The sequence below is a fragment of the Etheostoma cragini genome, chromosome 2 (assembly GCF_013103735.1).
Source record: "Etheostoma cragini isolate CJK2018 chromosome 2, CSU_Ecrag_1.0, whole genome shotgun sequence".
NCBI lineage: Eukaryota > Metazoa > Chordata > Actinopteri > Perciformes > Percidae > Etheostoma > Etheostoma cragini.
This window is the reverse complement of record NC_048408.1, coordinates 5,187,834-5,208,352: the sequence shown is the minus strand read 5'-3', so window position 1 is coordinate 5,208,352 and position 20,519 is coordinate 5,187,834. Positions and strand designations below refer to the sequence as shown.

Sequence of the window (20,519 nt, the reverse complement as noted above, 5' to 3'; positions counted from 1 at the left end):
ATTTTCTGCCTCAAACCTTCTCAGGTCATGTTCCACTGGGTTTTATAGTTCTAAATGGCTTCAAAACATATTTTGGTGTCGTAACACACACTTACTAACCCAGGGCTGCCAACTCTCACGCATGGGCCGTGAGACACACGCATTTGACTGGTTTCACACGCTCACACGCCACACCCCCGATTTCTCACGCTGAAGGGTCAACCCGGTCGGTCAAATTTCTGAAAGATGAGTTTATTTATAGAACTACCTATTGAGCCACTCGTGATCGACTAGTTGTGCTTTCGGAGAATGTGAGGGGGTTCAAGAGCGCTCCCTGTTTGTGGAAGTTTCGAAATGTCGCAAACTGAGAAAATGTTTTTTACGATCCATCCCATGTGCATTTCCCTGGCTTCAGGTATGTGCTCTGAGTATCACAGACCGTCCGTCGCTTCGTGACCACTCTCTCTGTGAAAATAGAGGTGAGCAGCGCGGCTAATGTAGCAACTTCAGTTCATGTTAGCGGACTCGCTCTGCTGGGGGCAGTGACGCGTTGCATCCGTGCAGACCTTCGATAATGAGGAGCGTACAGCCTCATCTCAACTTTGTCAGAGACCAGAGACCCAAATGGGCCCCTGTGTCTGTCAGACGGTCTGAATGAGAGCCACCATATCAGCGGAGCAATGACATGCACAGCAGACTATATTACAACTCTCCAAATCTCGGACAACAGAGATAGAGGAGTTATATTTTGAATGTGCACAAAGTTGTAAACATGAGCATAAATCTGATGAAACACATCTGAGCTATAATATACTATATATACGATACTGCAACGTTGGGCCACTATTGTGCTTCTCTAACCTCGATACATCTCTAAATTAAACTGTAAATAACTAATTTGATGTTTTATAAACTGAACAAATAGTCTTTATTTTCCCAAAAAGTAAATACAGTAAGTGGGGCCCAGAGGATGAGGGCCAAACATTACTGAACCTTTGCACAAAGGTTAAAGGATAAGAATCTATGTAACTCAATGGTTCTTATTCTTTAGAATTTCAGTGGTCTTAGTTAATCCCACATTAATTTAACTTTGGGTCCCTGGTCCCTACACCAGGCAGGGACCCCTGGACCTGTTCACCACAGACCCAAATCTTCTCAGCTGTTGCTGACATATGCTACTGTCTCTTCATGTGGTTCATTATGTTTGGCACATTGTCTGGGTCAGTTCTTATATCATAAGAAATGAATAATGTAAGTAATGTAAATGCTAAATGTCTTAATACCTGTTGATACTACAAGAACACAAAGTCTCTTAACCCTACAGTTTTGCACATATCAAGTAAGACTTGATTTCTCCATTTTTTTGCAAAAAAACTCTCCAGATAGTGCCATTTAATGGTTTATTTTTCAAATTTTTTTCCTGGGGGTTTATACCCCCAGACCCCCCCAGGGAGAGCCCCATCCCTCCACATATAACAAATCCCATTTTAAACCCTGAAGGATAAAGGCCCAAAGAAATTGTTTTGTACACGGCAAAATATGGGTTGGCCCCCCCAAATCTCACTCCACAGTTTGGGGGGAAGTTGGCAGCCCTGACTAACCTGTTTTGATGCAGGAAAAAGAGAGACAGGACACATTAGTTGCGTTCGTTCAGCAGGCTGTCCTCTGTCTGAGGGACGGAAGCCGTTGTTCCAACTAGCGCTCACCTAACGATACACCCCCTTGTGGCGTAAGTACATAATTACACTTTTAAAGAGATCAACCGAAAAAGATATTTAAACCTGGTTTCTTTAACAGAGACATACCTATTATCTATCTATTGTTGATTGGCAGGGTCTCAAGGTCCTTAGTTGGAGTGACCGCTGTCATTCCGTCTGCCTAGGCTCTGCTGTCCCACCTGCCGAACGTGCCCCTGCCGCGGCGGAGACACCTCCGGACCTGTCTTCGGTCTCTCCCGACTACATGGGTCTTGCGGAGGTTTTCAGCAAGGCCAAAGCCCTATCGCTTCCTCCCCATAGACCTTATGATTGTGCCATTGAACTGCTCCCCGACGCCCCTTATCCCGCTAGCCGCTTGTTTAGTGTGTCTCGGCCTGAGCGGGAGGCTATCGAGAGATATATAAGGGAATCCCTATCGTCCGGCATCATCCGTCCTTCGTCATCCCCGGCAGGGGCGGGGTTCTTCTTTGTGGAGAAAAAAGACAGGTCACTGCGCCCCTGTATAGACTATCGGGGGCTCAATAACATCACAGTTAAAAATAAATATCCCCTGCCATTGATTAATTCCACCTTTGAGCCTCTACAGGGTGCAGCTATATTCACCAAACTGGATTTAAGGAACGCTTACCACCTCGTTCGTGTCAGGAAAGGTGACAAGTGGAAGACCGCTTTCAACACGCCTCTGGGGCACTTCGAGTACCTGGTCATGCCATTCGGACTAACTAATGCTCCAGCTGTCTTCCAGGCACTAGTCAATGATGTGTTGAGGGATTTTCTGAACCGTTTTGTGGTGGTTTACCTGGATGACATTCTTGTTTTCTCCTCCTCTCTCTCCGAGCATGTGTGTCATGTCCAGCAGGTTCTTCAACGCCTCCTAGAGAACAAGCTGTACGTGAAGGCTGAGAAATGCTCCTTTCACCAGCACTCGGTCCCGTTCTTGTGGTTCGTGATCGAGAGTGGACAGGTTTCGGCTGACCCAGAGAAGACCAAAGCTGTCGCCGACTGGCCCACGCCTACAACACGTAAGCAACTTCAGCGCTTTCTGGGCTTTGCCAATTTCTACCGCAGGTTCATACGTGACTTTAGCCGTGTGGCGGTCCCTCTGACTAAGCTCACATCTCCCAAGATCCCTTTCCACTGGTCTCCTGCTGCGGAGCATGCCATGTCTACGTTGAAACGTCTGTTTACTTCGCCTCCTGTACTCAAACACCCCGACTGCTCACTCCAGTTTGTGGTGGAGGTTGACGCTTCTGCGTCTGGAGTGGGGGCTATACTGTCTCAACGCTCCACTTCAGACCAGAAGCTCCACCCTTGTGCCTTCATGTCTAAGAAACTGTCCGTTGCCGAGCAGAATTACGACGTGGGGAACCGGGAGCTGCTGGCGGTTAAGCTGGCACTGGAGGAGTGGCGTCACTGGCTTGAGGGTGCGGAGCTGCCGTTTGTAGTGTGGACGGACCACAAAAACCTGGCCTACATCCAATCCACTAAGAGACTGAACTCACGTCAAGCCAGGTGGGCCTTGTTTTTTGGTCGTTTCAATTTTACCCTTACCTACCGGCCAGGTACACGCAATGTTAAACCCAACGCTCTGTCACGTCTGTTTGACCGCACCGAGGACTCTTCCGAGCCGGAATCGGTGCTGTCATCCTCTCGGGTTGTTGCCGCCGTACGCTGGGAGATCGAATCTCTGGTGAAGGCCGCTCAAGCTACGGATCCTGGTCCCGTAGACGGCCCCCCCGATCGACTCTTTGTTCCGCAGCCCGTGCGATCTCAGGTATTACATTGGACACACACTGCACGTTTTGCCTGCCACCCTGGCGTACAACGTACTCTGACTCTGCTGAGGCGACTCTTCTGGTGGCCGTCGGCTGAAGCCGATGTCCGGGCTTACGTGGCAGCCTGCACCGTCTGCGCTCGGGGTAAGGCCTCCCACCAACAGCCTGCTGGTCTGCTGCAGCCACTCCCGGTCCCCAGCCGTGCCTGGTCGCATGTGGCCCTGGATTTTGTCACGGGCTTGCCCGTTTCTGGAGGTAATGACACTATTCTCACTGTTGTGGACAGGTTCTCTAAATCTGTCCATTATATTGCATTACCTAAATTACCTACCGCCAGTGAACAGCTGACCTCGTTGTCCAACATGTTTTCCATCTCCATGGAATTCCTGTGGACATTGTGTCTGATCGAGGCCCACAATTCATTTCCAGGGTGTGGAAGGAATTTTATTCTGCCCTAGGTGCGACCGTCAGCCTCTCTTCTGGATTCCATCCACAATCCAACGGATTGGGATGGGACCGATTTCCATCGCCTGGGCCGCCAGGTGGCGTCCCTTGAGGGGGGGCTCTGTTGTGGTTCTGCTGCCTTTTGTATCCCATTCCTCCCTTTCCCCAGTGTGTCTGTGTTGTGTCTTCTGTCCGCCACACGAGGGCGTCCTGGAGGGAACGGTTCGCCAGCACCGCTGCAACTCATCTCCATTATCCGTCTACCTGCACAGCTGCTTCTCATTATCATCACCACCACCACAGTATTAATACCCGGGCTGACCACCTCCTCAGCGCCAGTTCGTTACATACTCCCAAGTGGTAACTAGGCCAGTCAGTTAGTATTCGTTGCTTTACTAAACTTTGCTATTGACTAACTTTGTTTTTTCGTTCCGTCACAGATACTGTGTTCCGTCACCTATCTGTGCAGCTACCCCGGACTGGATTACCACTTACACCTTCACCATCTTTTGTCCCTTGGTTTTTGTGTGTTTTTGTGGATTAAACCTTTTTGTTACCTTTTCCTGTCGTCCTGTGTTGTTCTGTGTTCGGGTCTGTCTGAAACCCCAAAAGATATATTGCCAAACCTCCTCTACTTGTATTTGCTATTTTTTACAATCTCAAAGTCCACACCTTTTGTTGTGCTTTTGTGTTTTTGTCTTATTTTATTGTGGTAGTCTGTTTTCCTGTGTTGTAGTTCTTAGCCTGGTTCTGTCTTGTCTTGCGTGTCTTGTATGGTATTTTTGGTCTTGTTTTGTTTTTCTTGTTGCGTTCTCCCATTTGGTGTCTTTATGTTCTGTTTCCTGTTTTATTTTGAAGTCTGGTCTCTCTCTCATTTTGCTTTTAGTTTTGCTTCCTATGTTTTCCCACTCTTGTGATTGCCTGATGTTTTCCACCTGTTTCCCAGCCCTCTTGTCCTCTACCTCCTGTTATCTCATTACCAGAGTATTTAGTGTCTGTGCTCCCCTTGTCCTTGTCTCCAGTTCCAGTTATGTTTCCCTGCATTTGGATACTTCTTTTTGTTCTGTTCATTCCCTATGACTTTTGCCGTTCTGCGTTTTTGGAATTATTTTTCTCCCTGTGGATTTTTGTCCTCATTTGGGATTTTGGACATTGTTTTTTTGGCTCTCTGTTTGATCCCAGTGCTTGTTTGGACATTATATTTAGTTTTACTAAACTCTTTCTTATTTACTGACTCCTGCCTGCCTCCCTCATCTCAGCATTTGGGTCCTCCCTCCCCCCCATTGCTACACCTTTCTCATTTTTGATCCAGGTCTCTGACCTTGCTGCGATGTTAAATCGGTTCATAGATTGTTGCAAATATGTGTTGATGCTATGGAAGTTGGCATAGAGGCTTCTGCTGTTAAAGTGGATACTTGCTATATTGTGTTCTAGTTGGAAAGTTTAAATTGTATATCTGTATAATAACTGCAGCTAGTATTGATATTGCTAAGTACATTATTTTCTGGATCAATATTATTTTCTATGTCCTGCATGTTATGTTATGCTCTGTATATGAAAAGTCCGGATGTAGATATATTGTTATCAGAAAATTACATGTTTTTTTATTACTACTTGGTGTCAAAGCCATTACATTATCACTTGTCTCAATAGTATCCAGCTCCTCTAATGCTTGATGGATGATGGATATTTAGCAGTTTGCAGTCCATGTGGATTGTATTTTCTTGTTCCTTCTAAGGAGTCGGGCCTTTCTGGCAATTTGTCAGCGTTTGTCTTGGTCACGTGTTCATGCTAATACACATCCGTGCCCGTCAGCCGTCTTTCCTGTTTCAGAAGGTCATTTTTATATTTCCTGTTGGAAAACAAATGATTGCGGCTGGTTTACCCGTCCTGTTTCTTCGGGGGCAGTGTATGACAGGGCTCAATGTAGCCCCTGTCAAACTCTATCCCTTCAGAGTGGAGGAACGCCGTCACTTGTTGCTCCACTCAGTAGCATCCTGTTTGCGCATCTCCTTACCGTTGAGCGTTGTTGCCACCTGGGCATGTGATTGGTGTTTGATCTCTAAACCGGTGACTATGATATCACTCTGACATCTCTCCATTTAGTGCATGTATAGGTACTGAGCATGTGTAATTCTGGCCTGTATGTAATAACAGAGTGTATACTGTAATTTCACCTTGTGGGATTAATAAAGTATACATTTTTACTTACTCTGGTATATTGTTCCAGATCAGCCACCCAATCTTCCAGCTACATAATCTGCTTTTCCATCTGGATGTTTTTTAGCCTTTAAGCCTTCACTTCCTCCAGCAAGATCATGATGATCTTCTGCTGTTTAACAGCGGATGCCTCCTCCTTCAGCTTCTCAACTGACCGCTCAATGCGGTCATCCTCCTCAGCTTATGCAGGGTTCTTTTTCAGTGAAATGGTTTCTGTCACAACACTGTTCTGTTTTGGTTTGCTTTTCCTCATTTGTGATGTCATTAAGACTAGAAAGGTGCTATATGGATGTAGTTCATTTTCAAAGCTAATAATTCATAGTGTCAGCCACTAATGAAAACATAATTATAAGTTTTATACTGCGTCATGAATATTATATTCCGTTTCTACCAACAGTTACCCCTAAATCCTACACACTGGCCCTTGATGACCAAATTACTGGCTTTTACTTAATTTTTTATTTGCCAATTTTGATATGTTAATGCTTGATTGCTTGTAACTCTAGCTTTAGATACCAACCCCCCCCCCCCCCCCCCCCCCCCCCCCCCCCACACACACACACACACACACACACACACACACAAAGTTCAATACCGAACAAGAAGGACAGCTATATGTAATGTGAGAACTGTAGAGAAAAGACAGAAAATAGGGCAGAGATGAATAGGAGAGCAAAGAGTGAGGGCATGGAGCCCTGGATAGAAATAGCAAATTAGAGGGGGAAAGGAGTGTTATTTTTAGCATTACCATTAGACTGGCAGTGACCAACACAATTTTATCTAACCTCTGTACAAATTGGCTTGTGTGTTGTTGTGGATGGGGATCAGAAGACGGGTCAGAAGCATAATTGATAAGTTGTGAATAATAAAGCTGGTGTAATGTCTTTTCTTTACATGTCAACTCTGTCCTAGTATGTAAAAGCCATGCTTCACACTCAAGTGGAGTAGCAGTGTCGGCTACAGTAGATGAATGTATGTGTGCAAAAAGTCAGATGTACAGTATAACAAGAATAGCACAATGAACAATGGAAAAGAACGGAGTAAAATAATGAATAGCAGATCTGAATCCGCACATATTGTAAAAATCTGGTTCCATGCTGAGTCTGATGACAAAGCATCACAAGAGCACCATATGTTGTTAAATCTGCATTGAGATGTAGCCGTCTGGTTCAATTGTAACTAGCTGCGGAATGATGCACTGCTCATCTTGGAGTGTACAAAAACACCCACATGCTTATATACTGTGTGCATGTGTATATGATAAGATATATACATATAATATATATATATATATATATATATATATATATATATATATATATATATATATATATATATAAAAAATGAGTTGAACACATCAGCACCTGTTGCCAATTAGCTCCGACTCTCCACCATCTGAGAGCGCATCACACCCTGTGCCTCTCAGTGATGTGGAGAGATTCCAGGTAATAACAGTCTCCATTTGGGTGATTGAGTAGTTAAATAGGATACTTCCGTGTGTGTGTTTTTTTTCCTCCTGCTAGGTACTTAAAGTGGTACTTGATGAATGTGTGAGAGGCTCCAGATGTGCTGTGATGAGATCCTTCTGGGAGTGCTTGTTGTCCAACAGCTCTTCTCAGCTGTTCTGTTTCTGTCACTTCTGAGTTTATAACTTCAGAAATTACCAATATACAGACATGAAGTATCCTTACCTGAGCATTTTGCCTCTTCACGCTCATGGTTGAATTGATTTAATCATTTTGGAAATTTTTTTGCTTCCTTCCTGTTCTGGCGAAGGCTTTAGACATGGGAGTGGTTGCCCGATCTATACCGGAAATCCAATCAGTTTGGTAAAGGTGTGAACACAGGTATCCTGGTGATCTCAGAGTTTAAGATGTTGAAATTTTATTTGTGATGTCCATGGTCCAAGTATAACTGTGACCTTGTTGCATGTATCAGTTCTCCATCAATTAACACAAATCACATTTCTTCAAACTAATACATGGAATCAAGCCATTGTAATAACACATTCTTAATTACAGTAATGTTAAAGCATAACCTACCTGTGACTCCCAATTCACAATGTTCGATTGATGCTGTAGATAGATCAAATAATGTAATGATTTCAGAAAAACAGATGACAGGTAACAATTGTGTCAGGAGTGAGATAGTAAATGTAGTCTAGTATTTTTGATTATACTAAATGTAGTGAAGAAATATACTAGGATCATAACTTCTGTTTCCAAACACAGTACTCGGTACACAGTTTTCCGACAGAGCACATCCCTTCATTGAACGCTGAACCGCCCTGGAATGATGATTCCAGATTTTCTGACAAAAAGTAGCCCAAGTTTAGACTTTTCCTGCCCAATTCCTGCCCAATCACCATGAAAGAAGCCCATTTTTTATGTTTATTTAGGAAACCGATAGATGCAAGCAAGAGGAAAAATAAATTGTTTTTTAACATTTTAAAACTCTTTCATATCAAAGCTATGAAAGATTAATGATGAGAATTGGAAAATATTACATTTTAACTTAGCTGTAATAACCTGAAAAGATGTTCGTTTTTGATGTTCTTTTTGACTTTTTGTCAGTGCAAACCCAAATGGTTCAAAATCTAGCCCAAATTAATTAATTAATTAAATCCCAATGGATCCAAACTGACACACTGAGCAAATCAGGAAACCTGATTTGTCCTTTGCGTAGGCGATAAATCTAACTGTTGCAGACAAAGGACCTGTCTCTGTACTTGTTTTACGAGATCTTAGTGCTGCATTCAACACCACTGACCCAACCATCCTGTTACAGAGACTGGATCATTTAGTTGGGTTAAAAGGAATCACACTAAGTTGGGTTAAGTTCTATGTAGGGAATCAATCTCAATTTGTTAATGTTAACAGTAAATCATCCAAGTATGTTAAAGTTGGCCATGGCGCTTCACAAGGCTCAGTGCTTGGACCAATTCTATTCTCCTTATGTATGCTTCCTCTATGCAATATTATTAAGAAACATTCAATTAACCTTTTAATTGTTATGCGGATGACACCCAATTATATCTATCAATCAAGTCAGATATAACCAGACAGTTAGCTAAACTAACTAAGCGCTATATAAATACAGTACATTTACATTTAAACTTCAAGCATGCATAAATTATATAAAATCAGGGATGTACTAAAATTTTCTGATGTTGACCTGGGACAAAACTGAAGTTATTTTTCTATGTCCTAAACAGCCCCAAACTTTATTATCTAATGATATAGCTACTCTGGATGGCATTGCCTGGCCTCCAGCACTACTGTCAGAAATGTAGGAGTTATTCTTGATCAGGATATACCTTTTAACGGCCATCTAAAACAAACCTCAAGAACAGCCTTTTTTATCTCCGTAACATTGCAAAAATTCTTTGTAACATTGGCAAAATTTTGGAACATCCAAAACGATGCTGAAAAACTAGTCCATGCATTTGTCACGTCTAGACTGGACTATTTTAATTCTTTATTATCAGGATGTTAAAATAAGTCCCTTTCGCGTGTTCTGACAAGAACTAAGAAAAGAGATCATATTTGTCCAATATTAGCTTCTCTGCATTGGATTCCTGTCAAATCCAAGATTGAATTTAAAATCCTTCTCCTGAACCTGTAAAGCTCTAAATAGTCAAGCACGATCTTATCATAGTGCATTATTGTCCCACTAGAGCACTGAACTCCCAGAATTAAGAGTTACTTATGGTTCCTAGAGTCTCTAAAAAAAGGTTGGGAGCCAGAGCCATCAGCTATCAGAATCCTCTCCTGTGGAAACAGCATCTGGTCTGGGTTTGTGGGTCAGGCACGTCGCCATTTTTAAGAGAAAACTTCTGAGTCTGCATAACCCGGTCCACCTGTTTCTCATCATATTCATCAGATTCATTTACCATATACTAACCAAAACTAATCAATAGTGTACTAAAACTAGAACGAGGCTCTTAGTTATGCTGTAATAGTTTTAGACTGCCAGGGGACTTCCTTTGAGACACTGACCTCCTCTCTCCTCTATCTTTCTATCTTACTATCTTTCCATTTTGTTTGCATCCATGTCCCAGAAATGCTTGTTACTAACCCAGCTCAGGGGAGTCATTCCCCGGAGTCCTTATGTTCTTTTTCCCCCAACTTGTTTCCTTGGATCAGGGAAGCTCCAAAACCATAGTTGCAGCTGTCACCGTGGTCCTGCTACACGTCCTGCCATGCCCTGTTACATCCTGCTACACTCTGCTGTGCTTGTAATGCCGTGCAGTGCCTTGATATGCCATGAACTACTACAAACTACTATTTGGGTGCAGTCACTGTTTCACTATCTTTTACTGTGACTGGTATTGCCACTCTTCATTTAAACCCTAATCAGGGTTGGGGTTGGCATTTTTATATAAGCCTTCTGTGTGCATGAAAAATCCCACACCTTTACATGATCAAGAATGACACCTTCCATCCATTCCCTGGAACTTTTGGCTCATTCACTTTGGCAGCCCAGTTAAGAATGAAAAATACTCAGAATTAATATTTGTTGACACATTAAAGTCTGTTTGAGGCTGACTGCTGTTGTTTCTAAAGGTTTACGTGCTGCTACGAGGAATACATGGCACATTCTGACAGCTGACAGGAGCAGTCTTGTCTTCAGCGTGTAAGAGGTGTGAACAAGTGCTTTTAAGGTGCTGACATTTGCTGGGTGTAGAATATATTTGGGGGTGGATGTTTTTATTGCGCAGGCTATGTTGTTGTGTTCTGTATTCACGCACTATTTCAAATTAACACAGTTTGGCAATAACAGGTAACAAATACACTCAAATTCGCTGAACTCTGCTCTGGTTTGGGCTTTGGTTTTATTGGTAGTTATTAAAGTTTCATGTGGGTGTAAGGAAATTGCAGTGTGCATGACATTATAGCCCAAAGCGTACAATGTTTGCTTAATATCTGGGCTGAGACTCTTTAATACATACACGTCTAAGACAACCACGGATGCAATTAAGAATAGTTTTACAAATTGTGTTATTAGACAAGCTTGTGTTCCTTCAGAGGAAAGTATGGTCATCACCTTTAACAATGCGATGAACCTGGGTGGGCGTTTAATAATAATATGAATAGTCTTTTCTTTTCTTTTTACAGCACTTTAGCATTAAAATAACAGTAATGATTGAGAGACGACTAAATCAATGTGACAGGGCACAGAAAAAAAACATTAAATGGCGAAGTGCAAGTTGAGATCATTAAAGCAATGCAAGCATTTGTCACAATGGTGAGAGTATACATATCTAATTTACAGTTTGTCACTATACTTTATGTTCTTTCGGAATAAAGGAGTTCAAATTTCCAATGATATATGAAGACGGGAGGGCAATAAAAAAGCCTCAATGTATAAAAGTATTTAATAGCGGTGCTGTTGTCCTTGTGCCACGTCTGTTGACACTTACTGCGAGAGCTGTAATTATCTCTCTGCACTGCCCATGTCATTAATTGATAATTAAATGGCAATTAAAGCGAGTCTGACTCTGCTTCTAATTTGACCCTCTGCCAACCTGGGAGAGGTGACAGAGTGCTGTCACAGCCGAGCTCATCAGCTCTGTATTCCTGCTGCACATTGACTGACAGAATGACACACACATGCCTACCCCACACCCCTTACCTTGTCCTGATTCTAAACCACATTGCTGGAAGACTTGCCCGTTGGTTTGATTAACTGTTAAGTGATGAGATTCCTAAAAATACTGTTGGATAAAGAGTGAAAAGCACAAACAATAAAAAGATACCAGCAGAAGGGGATTTAAAGGGAGGATGCCATCTCTTTTGAAACAACCAAATTGCATGCCCCTTGTTAACCTGCCATCCTCTATTCATCACCCAGTGGCAGGGAGAGTGCAGGGGCAGAGGAGTTGTATATTTGAACATCTTGGTCTGGTCTGCTTGACTCATTGATCCTATTTTAGACTTGATAAAGGTTTGTGCGAGTTAGAATCGGTGGCTCCGACCATGGCTCTGAAACATCGACCTAACTGTATTTTTATCAGTCTGTGGTGCTGACAGATTTGTAATTGGGACTTTTTTTGTCTGAGTCTCGCAATTCTGTCAGTTTCATCTGGGATCTATAATATTTTCTAAAATACAATGATACGGGGGCGTGGTGTTAAAAGAAAAGAAACAAAAGAGTTGTTACCGGACCGGTTTGCTAGACATTTGATCAGTTCTGCTTTGTTTGCAATAAATACACTAGCCTTCAATAAGGTAAGAGCGTGGGTTGGAAGTCCATGTGTCGGTTTAGAAAGAATAATGTTAGTTCTTAGAAATAACGAAGCAAGGGAAGGCAGCTTTATTTGTATAGCACATTTCAGCAACAGGGCAATTCAAGGTGCTTTACATAAAAACTATTAAAATAATAAATGTCACATTGCAGTAAAAGAAATTATACATTAAAGAGCAGATAAATGTATAAAAACAGATAACAGCAGATTTCAGGGTGCTAGTATACAGTGTATAAGCTGCTGCCCCACACGTTATTGGAGCCAACAACCATTTTATGGAAACCCAGACTTTGTTGACCAATACGGTAAGCTCTCTATACAGGCAGAACCATGTGTCTTTACCCTCTCATCCATCCACTATGGGCCCCGCAGGACCATGGGACTTTGTACTCTGGTCACCCATAGCCAAGAGTGGAAGTACTTCTAATTACACTACGATATAGGCGTCACTATAAGGCTCAGTTTAATCACGGCAAAATCTCCAAACAGCTCTAACTGTTTCTTGTACATTTTACCATAAAATCTATGTCACACCAGCGTTGGAGAGACTCTTAGACATATAATGGTTTCCAAAAAAACTCCCAGCAGAAAGTAATGCAGAAACTAATACACTCTTAACACACTTATACATCTCCAACCTCGCAGCACTTCCAGTGATACCTGTGGGACAAACTACTGCAAATATTATGTCTGTCAATTCCTCTGTGGAGAAAAAATAAGTTTTCCTCATCCATGTATTTATAATAACATGCTCAGCCAAGTTTCAAGAGATTGGACTAATTGTGGAGACAAGGTACAAATAAGGAACTTACTCTTAAATTAGCTGTAATAGTCCTTTATAACAAAAGTTGTAATCTAAAGCAGTGGAGAGTGACGTCGCTTTGAAAAAATATCTTCAAAACTCTAAGAGGTTTCAAGCATAAAAACACACTCACAATAACACAAACACTGCGTGGCTCTTTGTGACACACACTGGCCTGTCACGCTTTGTCTGGATGGGATGACACTTCTTGGTGCACGGCAGTTTATCACAGAGTCACCAAAGATGACACTGGAGCAGCATTGCACCGGCTATCACACTGTCAGCCAACCCTGAACAAATACACACACGCACACATACACACACACACACAACTTTGGGGCTTGTACAGAGAAACAATGGTGGCACAAAGGTAGGGCAGTGGGGGGAATCTAGTCATATTATTTATGCAAATGAGGATATGATTTAGTGCAGATGCATATACACAAATGGGAGTAGCATCAGATTAAGGATGGGTAGCCTGCGGTTCACAGTGTAGACTTGTTTGAAAAAAGACCTCCATCTGCTGAGTGTGATTAGGTGTGACCAATTAATGACTGATGTATGTCAGCTGTGTGCAGAGAGGAGCCTGATTGTTCTGGCACATGATTGGTCTATTGGCTGGAATATTTGGTTGGTGATTGGCCGGCTAGATCACATCAAGCTCCACATGCAGCCAGGTCATTCGGCTGATACTGAGGCAACACTGTGAAATAACTGCCTTGTTCATGGCTCTATATGAAAGACGCTCATTAGTTGACTCTAAACCGAGAAGTCAATGGAGATTTCAGACTTGTATAAGTCATCATTTTGCGTCACCACTAACCATTTTTCTTTAACTATGTGTCGAGAAAGAGATCAAAAGAGTAATGGGGGTGGGGGGTGCTTGCATGGAAATAAAAAAAAATGCATATTATCATTATCAAAGCCTATTGTCATTATCAAAGCATATTATCATTATCAAATCATATGATCATTCAAACTTCTATTGTTTAAAGAGAGCATTGTATCATTGTTTGACTCCATTACTGACCAATAATAAGAGTTTTTATTTGCATTTTTCTATTTGCTGATATGGTATTTTGCCAATATTATTCATAAACTATGAACTAGAACAACTTAACATCCCATTTGAGCTTGAAACACCCTCTTCCACATATTCAGAAAATACATTTAAACCCAGGCACACCTCCTTGGTCACAGCTCATGTTTCACTTGCCAGAAACATCTGAAATTTAAAGCAAAGACAGTGTTTTTACTGAAAAGGTCTGTTTTAGTGAAAATACTTTTCCCACAACAAATCAGCGGGCAGCGTGGAGGAACAGGACATTTAAACTGTGAAACACAGCGCTGTTTTTTTTAACTTATTGACTTACGTGTCAATTTATGCCTGATTTCTGCTCAATAATGTGCGGTATGAGTCACAAAAGTACTGAAAGCTGCTAATAATACTAATAAATGAAATTTGAATCTCTATTAAATAAAATTATCCTTGTTTCCTTCACAGTGCATGTACATCCATAATACCATAAGTATTGTCCTGGCCACTGTCCGGTCACTTCTAAGGAACTTGTCAGTGGTGAGACTTCCCTTTGTTTATCATGTTGGCCTCCTGAAGCCTAATTATACTGTTATAATTACAGTTATACAGTATAATTATACCGGCGTAGCAAATCACGTGTCCTGTGTCGTCTGGTTTGGGAAATATGAAGAAAGAAAGTCTTTTCAATGTTGTGTCTAAGTCTCCTTAGAAGGGATAGAGTCAAATAACTAGCATGTGGTGAATCCATGTGCAGTGGCCTGAGCACCTACAGATGGGTGACAAAATATACCAACCTAAATAAATGAGTAAAAAAGAACACACAATAGACATTATAAAACAGGAAGCAAAGAAAAGACAGTAAAGAAAAATACATTTGCATTTCATAATGCCAGAGCATTGTCATATGATTTTGATTTTCTATTCCGCTAATAACTTAAAGGTCTTACTGGATTATTATTTTTTTATTTAACTATTAAATCAAAGGGTGCTATATTGCTGAAATGTATTAATAAAGTGCACGGGAGCTGGCTTGCTTCCTGACCATTTTATGGATATGGCATTTTCTAAAAACAATAAATAGCCTAGTTATAGTATAATGTACAGCACAGCATGTTATTTTCAATCAAATCTTGACATTCCCTACATTGCTTCCTCCCTGACTGTAACATTTGAACCATTTAGAGCCATGGAACCCCACTGCCATCATCAAATGAGAGAAGACATTTTTTTAAATGTGCCTGTCCTTGCATGTATATAATCTTTTTCCAATGAGTATTTAAGCAGTTTTAAAGGCTAGTGGTGGCCCAACACCTCACATCCTATGTTTTCTTTTAATTTTAATTTCCTAACCCTGCTGCATAATTTAAATGATCAGCACTGCATTTGCAATTTGCTGCTGGAAAATCAAATCCCCAAGATACACAATGAGTCAAAATTGACATATTATAGAAGGCTCATGTGCCTCTTAATAACTGTTTTCATTAAGCTGCTGTTTAGCATAACAGATAACAGAAGAATATTTAATCAAGCCTTATGTTTAGAGTGAATTGCAGTTGCTCATGTTTAGAAGGACCTATGTATTGCCCCTTGAGCTTGTTTATGAGCGTAGGCAAGCACTTTGTGCTTGTGTGTAGGTGGTGGTAATGTTCTAATCCAGAACAGAGGGAATAACCTTTCATTTCTTCTCCCTTGCTCTTTGTCTCTCTTCTTGGTAATGGTTTAATCCAGAATTCTGCAAGGTTAGTTTGTTCATTATGGAACTTTCTGAACATTCTGCACTGTTTTGTTCATTCAGTAGCACTTGAAAGATGCCGACTGTATATGCAGCGGTGTCATGCCGTAACCCGGAATTGAAGGAAGTCGCTTCAAGTACTCTGCAGTACAATTACTGAATCTCAGTACTTAAGTAAAAGTACAAATAGCCAGATACATATTAACTTTAGTGAAAGTAGATGTAACACAATGACAACCCTTCTTACGTAAAAGTAACGTTATTGAAATGCAATGGATTAGAAAAGTGGATTAGAAAGAGTAGATTATTGCAGCAAAAGTATGCACTGTTGCTTGTACTTAAGCAAATACAAGAAAAGTTTACTTACTGTAAGTACAGAAACAAAGTATTTGTACTTCACTACATTCCACCGCTGCTCACTAGCATGCATTATTTGGACTGCACTATTGCGAGGTTCTGATTTACAACGAGAACTGGCTGAAGTGTTGTTGTTTTTTTATAGGTGTTGTGCATGTGCATCTATGAAAAAACATGCTCATGCCTGCCATACAAATGCAGATTCCTATTCCTTTGTTTACTTACACAAACAAATGCATTTGACCTATGGAGAAGATTAGGTGCAATGCACTGTGCTTGAAAACCACAGCAGCACAGAAATCCAGTTCCTATGCATTTCATGGCTGATGTTTCCATTTCTCTCTGTCCCCTGCCCATCCGGGAGGATCCATGAACTCTTGCTGTTGTAGGCTTGATGCCTAAATTTTTTTTTTTTGTAATCTATCTCCAATACCCGCTGCTGTGTGGATGCAGTACACTGGATGGAGAAGATTACAGTGATATTATTCATATGCAGCCAGGTTTAGGTAATCCTTCCAACACTGAGACCAAACCAGAAAAAGGACGATGAATTATTGAAGAGCATCAGAGAAATAGGAAACCTTTCTCTGAATAGGATCAACCTTTTGGGAATGCTTCAAAGAGCATTCAATAGTCGGCAAAAAAACCAAAAAAAAGCCCTCTCCCTGCTTTATCCCTGTCAAAAAGCGCTGGCCTGGCTCTGAGAGGGAGAGAGAGGCAGCGCGACCGAGGGAGGGGGAGAGACTGAAAGCTCACCTATTGTTCACCCTTTATTTGCATGAAATTGTTTACCACCTTTTCATGCTGCTCTCTCCTTCCTCCATCCCTGTCCCCTACTGCTCCATTTTTCTCGCTTTCTGATTTTGTTTCTGTCTCTGCTCATTTAAACCGACACAGATGGTGGTGTCTGAGGCAGACTTTGAGGACAATTAGCTCAAATTGGCATGTCCTGTTGCCTATGTATGCACAGTGGAGATTGAAAGAGAGTGAGCACGTACTTGAGTGCTCAGGTTGGAGTGACATATACTGTAATGATCTGAAAATATATGAAGTCTGGATGCACTCTATGATCTACTCCTATATCACTTACTGTCTCCCCTTATCTCTGAAACCTCTCACTTTACAAACAAACTGGTAAAATTCTGGACAAAAAAACAAGGATTTGTCATAATTGTCCAATACTACAAAAACACAGCTTACCAAACTGGGAAAACATGTTCAAATATTCATATCTCTGTCTTGTTTATAAAATGATTCACGGTTTTTCATCCCCTCCTCTCCACCAGTGTCTCAACATTTGAACGTCCGATCAGAGCAGAACCAGAGGTGCAGCACGGGGAGATTGTATCATTCCATCCAGGAAAAGTATATTTGGCCAAACTGCTTTTTCTCTTCAAGCTAAAGAGTGGAACCCCACCCCCATAACCATCATACAAATAAACACATATGGTACATTCAAGATCCTTGTTGACAATCAGAGCTGTCACCATTTCCATTAACAGTTAGACCTGCTCTGACTGCACCCTGCTGGCTACTTGCCTTGTGTGTGTACGTTGTTGGTCAGCTACTTGTATTTAATTTAACTTTTCTTATATTTAACTTTAATAGCAATACTTTTACCCAATGTAAAATATATTATAATTGTTGTTATATTATTGTTATGCAAACATGTAATTTTACTTTTTTTGGGTGACATTTACCATCTGTCTAGGGACTGCAGATGAAAAATAGACTTTTGGCTAAAAATCCTAAGAGTCCAGCAGTGCAATGTTTGAGAGAGAAAGTGCACAGTATTCAGTTCAGAGGTTCGTCGGGCTGGATGCAAGGCGTAACATGTTGCCTCGAGCTCTGAAGATGGAGAGCACAAACTTGGCTCTTGCTGTTGGTAGCTGGCAAAGATTTCACCAAGCACCAAGTTTTTGTGTTATCATGAGCCAAGACATCTTCTGGTAATGTTGCCACAGCTAAACTTCTACCTAGGACTATACATCCTGAGCATATCTGAAGAGAACATCTCTTATATCAAGTGATATGAAGCATCTCCCACCACACTCCCGTTCCACACCTACAGGTGATTTCACCATTCTTTTTTATGTCCAGATAATAAAAAGGATAATGACGCTTATATTCTATATTTTCTTACTATCAGCAAAACCAAAACCACCGTTTAATTAATCACTTCATCAACAAAAGAAAGTGTTCTACTGTGCTATAAAGCTCCATTGTTGTCCAAAAACTGTGAAAAGAAATTGTGGAATACTCTTATTTGCTTTCTCATGGAGAGTTAGATGAGAAGATTAATACTGCTGTCATCTGTATGCAAAACTTTGCTTTGTCCAGAGATTTTTCACTTCTAAAGCTGACTAATTAACGTAATATCTTCTTTGTTGAATCCATCCAAGTGTAAAAATGCCAATTCAGGGTTTTTCATTAACCGTAAGTCAAATGTACACTACCATTTTTGTACGGACTAAATACGTGTGTTAAGAAAGAGCCAGGCTTGCTGTTTCTTCCTGGCTGATGCCTCATATTGCTTGCTGGAGCTTCTTCACATTGACATTACAGTGATATCAAACTTCTTATCTTACTCTTGGAAAGAAAGCAATATCAACAAATATGTTAAACCTTTCCTTTAAAAACACATTAATGAGCCACACAGTTGCACTGGCAGACTCGAGGACTGACTTGGGCCATCTGATCACGAGTGGACAGCGCTAAATGCAAGTGTAATCAAACACCATTTCATGACGGATTGTGATCCAATCATTAATCCAATCACAGTCAGGGGCACATTTGACCACACATCTTTTGTACAATTCCAAAGATATGTGGTCAAATGCTAACAACTAACATCCCTGACAACGATGTAACAGGAAAATATGTCACCAATGCAGGATGTGGTGAGAGGGCAGCAAGTGTTGTGTGACCGTCCATCTGTCTGTCTGATGTGTTGGATATCTACAGCTGTACCAACACAACTACTAAGGTGATGTAATAGTTGTGCCTTTTGAACCTCCAGTGCAGTGTTTCTCAAATTGGGGTACATGTACCCCTAGGGGTACTTCAGATTACTGCTTGGGGTATGTGAATCTTTTGAATGAATGCACTCTTTGCCTGCAATGACAGCTGAAAGGCAAAGATAGAAACAGATTTAAAGGAGGATTGTGACTCTGTGATTGGCCCTTGCCATTTGTTTAACAATTCTGATTGGTTAAGCAGGAAGGTGAACGCCCCCAACAGCTGATTTGACTTAGGTAGAACATTGATTAAGAGTGAGGTCTTCCTGAAAGGATTTACACTGAGATATATTTCAATCAGGAGAGACAAGTTGCAGAGATGCAACAGGTATATACGCATGATAAAATGTGAATTTATTTGGATAACAGCTAAATTGATTAAGGAGTGCATTAATTAATAGTTAGGTCTTCCTGGAAGAATTTACGCTGATCTACATTAGTGAAACTTACAGGTCTTCAATAGAAAAATGTGCTTGTCGATGAGTGCTACAGACACACACAAAAATCTCCTTAACTAATTTATGTCTGAAATTGACTCCCTAAAGTTTATTAGCCTTGTCTTTCCTTTGCATGTTATAAAAGCACGGTTTTAGGACTTGGTTACGGACAGAAATTACTTAAAGTTGCTCTAAGCGATGACGACACAAAGCTAGCTCGCCCCTCCCTCCTTCCCTTCCTTCCCGTCCCCTGCCGATCCCTTACGTGCTTCCGCGCACTAAGTCCACCCACCCCCATCCCCAAATCTTTCTTGTTGGTTATTAGCTGGAACGCTGGAACACTGTTTGTGTATGCTTCGTCGTGAAGGTTGGCCCAGTTTGTTTTTGTTGTTGTTTGAAGACCTTGGGCTGTCTAAAGAGACCCTGTGTTTTACAAATAGCAGATAGTGAGGAGATGTTTTGACAGTGTGTTCTGGGGACAGACAGCTAGCAGATAGTGAGATGTTTATAGAGTGTTTTCAGGGGACAGGCAGCTAGCATATAGTGAGGAGATGTTTTTACAGTGTGTTCAGTGGACAGGCAGCTAGCAGATAGTGAGGAGATGTTGTTTACAGTGTGTTCAGGGGACAGGCAGCTAGCGGATAGTGAGGAAATGTTTTTTACAGTGTGTTCAAGGGACAGGCAGCTAGCAGATAGTGAGGAGATGTTTTTTACAGTGTGTTCTGGAGACAGGCAGCTAGCAGATAGTGAGG

General features: G+C 41.4%; 1 long non-coding RNA gene across 1 annotated transcript in view; it reads left to right on the top strand.

Annotated features, from left to right (window-relative positions):
* LOC117936915 overlaps positions 1 to 20,519 on the top strand; it is a 672,281-nt gene that overhangs the window by 73,682 nt on the left and 578,080 nt on the right. Inside the window, exon 2 of the long non-coding RNA XR_004655055.1 lies at positions 19,732 to 19,735. This is a non-coding gene — a long non-coding RNA (uncharacterized LOC117936915). The remainder of the gene's footprint in view (positions 1 to 19,731; positions 19,736 to 20,519) is intronic.